Source organism: Cyprinodon tularosa, unplaced genomic scaffold, assembly GCF_016077235.1.
Source record: "Cyprinodon tularosa strain WSP-4 unplaced genomic scaffold, ASM1607723v1 ctg1132, whole genome shotgun sequence".
Taxonomy (NCBI): Eukaryota; Metazoa; Chordata; class Actinopteri; order Cyprinodontiformes; family Cyprinodontidae; genus Cyprinodon; species Cyprinodon tularosa.
This window is the reverse complement of record NW_024037929.1, coordinates 16,101-24,190: the sequence shown is the minus strand read 5'-3', so window position 1 is coordinate 24,190 and position 8,090 is coordinate 16,101. Positions and strand designations below refer to the sequence as shown.

At 38.2% G+C, this 8,090-nt stretch overlaps 1 long non-coding RNA gene across 1 annotated transcript; it reads right to left on the bottom strand.

Annotated features, from left to right (window-relative positions):
* Positions 1-6,689: 6,689 nt before the first annotated feature.
* Positions 6,690-7,823, bottom strand: LOC119795038. Its single transcript, XR_005282279.1, has 3 exons — positions 7,664-7,823; positions 6,932-7,074; positions 6,690-6,795 (listed from the first exon to the last, which is right to left on the bottom strand). It is a non-coding gene; the product is annotated as an uncharacterized LOC119795038 (long non-coding RNA).
* Between the last annotated feature and the right edge of the window lie 267 nt (positions 7,824-8,090).

The following is an 8,090-nucleotide window of genomic DNA, read 5'->3' as shown; positions in this document are numbered from 1 at the left end:
TGAACCCCGCTGCACAAAGTGCCAATGGAGAGTGAAGGTGTTTTTCTACTTTCTGATTGGCCTAGCCCTTTAGACTGTCAGGGATGATAACCAATGGGCTGCAGTAGCCTGTGGTAAGAGCCGGATGATCGGAACAGACTCTTTCTTCATGCATATAACGAGGCCGATATATAATAAAAATAGTATATTATTAATAATATACATGTCGGGTCTGCCGGCCCAAACAGCACATCGGCCCACTGGGCAAATGCCCGGGACGCCCGATTACCAGTCCATGCCTGCTTGACATCAAAAATATATTTCTACTAGTACTAAGGTTATTACAGATATTCTCTCCCTTTTTATGACTAGTTTAATTAGGATTTTAGATATCTGAATCTTAATAAAGCCTATCCTTAATACAGTTTGAGATACTTTCAAGGAGAATACTGGGACTCCGTTTTAACATAAAATATGTAGGCTGACTAGAAATATTTCTTTTATAGATAGCAGTTAATCATTTTACTGAGTCACAATTCCAGTATTCCTTGTCACAATTGTATTTTAGATATCACTAATTAGATTTCTACAGGTAGAAATTCAATTTTAAGTACACTGGAATCAAATTGGTAGCAGTGAGAACTATATTTCAGATATCAACAAATCTTAACTTTATTTTAACCAGCCGTTTTAACATTTTTAGTATTTGTTTGACTGGATATGTATTTCAGAAATCTTTAAAAGTGTTCTTCCTTTCTAAAATGAACATTTCAGATATTTAAAATGTAATTCTTACTAGTACAGCAGATGTAACTTTTCCCCATTCATGTCTATTGGGCCGTCACTTTTAGATATCTGAAATGAAGTTACTCCTATATAAACATTCTGGATGTCTAAAAATTATTTTCAGCTGCGTCGTGTTAATGTTTCCAAAGCTGACCTAATAGATCGCATTCTCTGTCTCATTCTGTGTCTGAAGAAATCAAGCTGACGCACAATACAGTCTACTCCCTCAGTGAAGGCTTTATTGAATATATAAACTCTTATCTGATTTTTCTCCAGACCTTTGCCAGGCAGTGACTTTATTTATACTGAAGGGTGTGTCAGCTATGTTCTTTGGGGCTAACCTTCTATCTTAGGCCCTTTTAAATCTTGACCACTCAGCTGAGGAACAGGCAGAATGGCAGAGAGTTTCTGTGGCGGATACAGACGAGGTCCGGAGACCATAATAAATGTTTGCTACATACTTTGTTGCATTAAAATTAACAGCCATTAGCTGTCACCTACAATGCGCTGGCACTGCTGCGACGGTCAAGACTCATCCCACATCCTAAGCCCCTCTGCGTTCCAGATCGCCTGGGCAAAGCAAAGCCTACATTCTCTGTGGTTCCTCCCGTCTTGCTCGGCTCCGACTTCCTTGAAGCTCAAGGAGAGTATGCGCTATATTATCATTAAATTTACATGAGAAAAACATGCGATAATGCACACTTAGTTTACTATGACATGATTAAAACTAACCATCAGCATTAATCACACGCGTTTCTGTACAAACATTTTCTTTTCGTCGTGGGTCTTTGTAACATGTATAATTATGATCATACAACATTGGTTTGTTCTCTATTTCCAAACTCAGCATCTCTTCATCCATGCCTGCAATAAGAAGTTTGTTTCAAAGGAGTGAGATGCGCTCTTCGAAGTGGTAACTGGATTTGATTAAACTTTTAAAATAAAATATAAATATTTTGATCGAGATGAGAAATCTGCTTCCTGGTATGGGATAGGTACTAATAGTTTGCATCCAATAATTTAAACAAACGGTCTTAGTTTTTGGGAATATATAAGAATTATGCTCTTATTTGTAGTTCTCACCTTCTCAATAAAGACATAAGAGGCATAAAAAATTAGTATTGCACTTTTTTCCTTAATGCTACTTTCAGACCTCACGCAGCAGAAGCAGTAATAATGCGCGTGCTGCTTCATTTTTGATGCTTGTACAAGTTTAGTTCTAACGCACATCTGAAGCATCTCTGCTGCTCTAGCTGCATGGTTGTTAGGTTTATTCAATGATGATTATAAAATGAATGTGTCCTTATGAAACATTTTTGCTCCACTGCTGTATCATGATTTAGTCAGGAGACCATCCTGCCTTGTCATTCTGATGGAGCATTCTGTCTTTATGAACTGATCAATTGTTCTGTCAGAACAAATACTGTTTTGTAATCATGTGTTATGTTCTGTTAATAAAAGACGGCTGCAGGAGGGGATTCGGAGAAGGAAAGCTTGAAGTTGGGTTGGGCTTTTCCTTCCGCTCCAGCAGAAGCTGCTTGAATCTCTTTCCTGTGTAGACTCAATTTCTATTTTTTTGCAAACCTACATTTTCTGAATCCAACAGCGGTCAAAAAGTGGGTCTTATGCGTGTTGCGTGTTGGGTGGAGCTACCCTATCCTTTCTTTTCCTTTAACTATGGCGGATGAAATCCAGAGAGTCCCTTGGCTTATTTTAATGAATAATGCTATGTCATGACCAAAAGTGCCGGAAGCATCAAAGACGCTTCTGCTGCTTAATTTCTGATGATTGTTCACATTAAGGTCAGACATCCAGTAAAGTGTGTCCAGATACATCTGATGCTTCTGATGCAGAGAGCAGCTTTGCTATATTTGCTGTCATCAGCAGGTAAAAAGTAGTTTCAATCTATGTTGAAGTGAGAAAGTCCATCTGAAAACATGGTGTGTGCAGTCAGTTCATCCAGTTTACCATCCTGCCTTCAAATATTATTTCTATCAGAGCCGCTCAGACCCCTGTACACCGCCGGTGTGCTGTCACTGGGAATCCCATTCAACAGCAGCCCCTTGCCTGGTCTTTTTCCCACTCCAAAAGCTGATGCTTTTGCAGCACGTCGCTGGCCTAATGATGAGACCTTCAGATGCTCAGAAGCTCATGAGGCGCTACTCCTGCTGCTGAAAACACGCTGCAGGACATTTTGCTGTTCCTAGATGCACGTCAACCATTGACTTTGCATATAAACTAACTGCTTCTGCTGCTTCTGCAGCGCGCGGTCTGCGGTCTGAACGTAGCAATAGTTCACCTAATTTTAGTAAAGCTAATCTTAGTCAAGTGAGAGCTTGTTGGGATCCTCAGGCTTGCCCACCAGAGGGCGCCAAGGATCCTCTTCTGTTCTGTGTTATTGTCTTTTAGGACTGGAGTTACTGTTGGGATCTGGAGATTACCCTCTGTCTCCAGCAGAGTGCGCCGTGGGTCTTCTAGGGCTGGAGTCTTCCAGCACACCTGTTGTTCATCTACTCATCAGGAGACCTCCCCTTTATAAGCTCCTGCCAGACCTTGCTTCCACGCCGCAGTGTTGATCTTAGTTTGGTTAGCTACCTGAGCCTCTGTTACTGATTGAATCTTAGTTGTCTCTAGTGTGAGATCAGATTCTAATCTCTCCTTTGTCTGTGCCTCACAGGAAACCTGTCGCTAGTCTGAAGCTCTGGATGAGCTGCCTCACTGGAATCCTGTCTCTAGCCTGAAGCTCTAGGTGAGCCTAACCTGCTAATCTGCCCTGGCGAGCCAACCTGAAGATTCCTATGTGGACTTAACCTGAAGACTTCTGTGTGGAGTTTTACCTGAAGATTCCTATGTGGAATCAGCCTGAAGAATCCTATGTGGATATTCCCTGTTGTTCTCTGCAATGAGCTGGAAGCTCAGATCAAGGTCTGCCATGCTAAGCCTGAAGCTAGACGCTTAGCTTCTCATGAACTCTGCTAACCAACAGTCTCCGGTCCCAGTCAAGACTTCAGCGAACCAGTCTCAGAACTTATTTATGATCTCGTGTTCAGGACTTTTAATAAACATTTGAACTTTTTCCCTGCCTCCTCCGTGTGTGTTCTGCATATGGGCTTGCTCCTTTGATCCATCATGACAGAGCTGTCTCCATGTCCTAGGTTGCACCTATTTTGGGATACCTACTTTTCCTGAGTTGGCTCTCTTTTCTGATAAGGTCGTTGATTATCCAAACAGATCAAGATGGAACAGAATCATCCAACTCACATTCAACTTATAGTATAAACTCATTGGAAAAACAAAAGTAGGACACTTTAAATGTAATTTAAAATCCAAATTTATGTTTAAAAAAGTTTTCAGTTTGATTCATATGCAAAAGGTTTGCTTAATGATGCGATGGAGAAGAGGAGTTGAAGGGCTGGCTCACCATCTTGAACACTATGGCAGGCTGTTTAAATACTTTTACTGAATATGTAATCCGGATATCTAAAATGGATTTCTTTCTAGCCAAAATTAGCATTTCACATATCTAAAAGAACATTCTTCCTATCTAAAATAAACTATTCTTTTTTTTTTTTTTTTACAGCACTAGTTGCTCTATTTTTTGGACAATAGGCTGACAGGAAAGGTATGAGAGAGGGGGAGAGACATGCAGAAAAGAAACACAGGCGGGATTTGAACCCAGGTCGGCTTCATCGAGGACTAAGGCCTCTGTGCACGGGAAGTATGCGCTAACCACTGCGCCACCAAAGCAAACCCCTAAATTAAGCTTTTCAAATATTTTAAATGTAATCCTTACTAGTACAAATGACATCACATTTCCTATTCATGTCTTTTGGGCTTTTACTTCCAGTTATCTAAAACAGAGGAGGGCAATTCTGGTTCCTGAGGGCCTGTATTCTGCAACTTTTAGATGAGCCTTTGGATCAACACACCGGAATCAAGTAATTAGATGATTGAGCGGACTCTGCAGGAACCGACTGCATACTGAGAAGGTAACTCAGCAATTTGATTCAGGTGTGTTAGACCAAGGATGGATCTAAAAGTTGCAGGATACCGGCCCCCAAAAACTGGAATTGCCCATCTCTGATCTATAACAACATTCTTCCTATCTAAAATAAACCTTCTGGATGTCTAAAACTGACTTTGATGAGGATGAAACCTAAAATCAGTTTTCCATAATACAGTTACTGCCAGACATAATGACCATTTCAGATCTAAAAAATGAATATAACATTCTAGATATCCAGAAATCCAATTCTTGACATCAAAAATATATTTCTACTAGTGCTAAGGTCATTGCAGATATCCACTCCTTTTTTATGACTAGTTTAATTAGGATTTCAGATGTCTGAATTTTAATAAAGCCTATCCACAATGCAGTTTGAGATACTTTCAAAAGAATAATGGGTCCAGATGTCTACAAATTTTTTATTTACTTTAAGCGGCCGTTTTAACGTATATTTGCTTGACTGGATGTGTATTTCAGCTATATTTAATAGTATTCCTCCTATGCTGGTGACGATATTCAGTCATCCAAGTCATAGTCATTCCAAATAAGTAAAAAAAATTATCCACTGGACTTGGTTTCCAAGTTTGCAGGCATTTAGCAGGAAGCTTTTTCAATTCAAAATGTCAGAATTAGTGTTGAGTTTGGAGTTTTATATAGAGCCCAAAATCTTTTTTTGAAAACAGATAAATGGAGGCAATAGATGTGTTTCAGTCTCAATGCAAACATTCAGCGACACACAGGAGCTCTTTCAAGCTGGGCACCGTTTCATTCACAACACCTGTCCCATCAACCAGGAATCAGAAATACTTTAATAATCCCAGGGAGGGATTACTTTAGTTACATTACTCCATCTGTAATAGAGTGACTATAGGACCAGTTTGATAGAACACTATTTCATTCAATATATATAATTAGGGGGTCCCTGCTCCATCTAGCCATCAGTTTGGGGGTCCTTGGCCTGGAAAATGTTGAAGACTCCTGGTCTATGGGTTTCAGCTTACTGATATCATCTGCTTACAGTTCAATTAATGCAGGTTCCCTTTTGTAAAATGGGCCTATTCTTTGGACATAGAGAAAAAGAGTTGACAAGAGTTTGCCTAAAGAAGTAGTGCAGAGCTAGAGTCCTTGAAATTAGCTAAATTTGCATATTCAAACAAGTCCAAAATTTTTGCAGCCTATGACAAACTACTGGAAAGTTGGAAGCATAGCTTAGAGTAATGATTAATAAAATCACCTCTTATTGTCACAAAATGCATTAGACTGCATTAAACCTTAGCAACAAACAAGATAACATCACATGCAGTGTTGGCAACAACATAAATTAACACACAGGTGAGTTATCTGGGTAACTGACGTGAACCAAATTAACTGCCAAGAGTTCAATATTTCTGCTGCAGAGAGGAAACCTCTTGGATAACATCAAATATTGTTTACAAGCACGACGAATTCACTGTTTTTTTCCTTTTGATGTTGTTCTTTAATTCTCTGTCTGCTCTGCATAAAACCTGGTAGATAGATGCCATAGTTGGAGATATGAAACAGCAGTTTTCTCTTAGAGAAAACTGCATTTTCTCCTAAAGAAAACATTCTGGCTGGCTCCTTTGCCCTTGTGTCACTCTGTTCTATGTCTGAATACAAACACATGACATAAGTCAGTACCTAGCATAACACAAATGAATCAGAGGTGGAGAACAGCACCTTTCAATATCTGGTGAAAAATTAACTGTTTTAGATTCTTGTATGAAAATACTAATTTTGTTTTAGTTGTATAGATCGCAGCCAAATTGTCTCTGTAAAGTGTCTTGATATGACGTGTTGTAATTTGGCGCTTTAGAAATAAACTGAATTGAATTGAACCATTGCACATTTTTAGTGTCTATCAGACCTCATGAACTCATATAATGACAGGAGGGTCAAACCTGAAATCTGGTGGTGGACTCCTGGACCGATGGCTCTTTAAAGATGGATCAGTCGGATGTTGGGACTTTACATTTATTTCATGTTCCATAGACCTTGAAGAATTCCTGGTAAAGATGTCAAATTTGTGTTTCATAATTATATAAAATTAAATATGACCAAAAACTTATTTAAGAGTTAAAATCATCATTCTCTAACAAAGTATTAAGTAAAGAGTATAGTTAAAAGTTGACTTTAACACACCTTTCATCCATAGAGAAGTCTGGATGCTTGCCTATGGAAATGTCACTTATCACACGATGGTTAGAAGAAGAGGTTGACTTTCTCGGATCAGGATCCATAGTTGCTGTATGACTTTGCTTTGACCCAGTCCTATTATTGAAAAACTACAAGAATTGTTTTCTTTATATCCCATTTATTGTATTAATGTAGAAACACAAAAAAGTCAAGCAAACAAAAAGGTAAAATAAAGAGAAATGTTAACAGTTGTATCAATCACATATTATCACTAAATATAACTTATTTATAAAAATTATTTTCTGTCATAACTTAGAATTTAGAATTTTGATTCAGTGTTTATCTATAGCTTATAGCTTTATATATATATATAGCTTTCCTTTACTGTTAAATTCTGTGTAGATTCCTATGAATTAAATTGCAAAAGCCATTTTTAAGTAGAGAACCAATTAAGTCGCCTCAGACTTATCAAATACATTAAATAGTGAAGGTAAATAAGCTGAATTAAGTTACAGTAATTTGACATGTAATGAAATGATGCTGCTAAAGTTTAACAATAGCAGATAACACTGCTGAAGATGTTAACAACAGATTACTATTACTGCCAGATTCACTGGCCTATGTTTAACTTCCGCCTTCAGCTGTGAACTAACTATGATCAGTTTGTTTCCACTTTCTAACAGAAAAAAAAAATATTTATGGTGCAAGAGTTTTGTTTGTTCAGAAAAGAACTCTCACCTTTTAGTGTGGTATTGTTTAAACTCCTCTGTGGTAATGTTTCCAAGGCTGAGCTGATCGATCTTGTTCACATTTGTCTCATTCTGCGTCTCCAGAAATCATAATGCTCAACTCAGTTTCTCAGCTGAGGGTATGTTGATTATAAAATGCTGTCTGACTAGTTAGGAGCTCTCCCAGACAATGAAGGGTGTATCAGCTATGTTCTTTGAAGCAGAAAAGGCAGAGTTGTTGTTCCGGTTGGAGTTACTCAACAGAAACAAACATCCACACAGTTGTACCTCTGACATTTAATTGTCTAAGTTCAAAAGTATATAATTAGTCCAAAGTCATCGAAACTACATTTTTATCATAAAAGTCTGATATTTCACGGCATTAAAACTAATGACCTACATGTCATTTCAATTCAGTTTATTTCTATAGCTCCAAC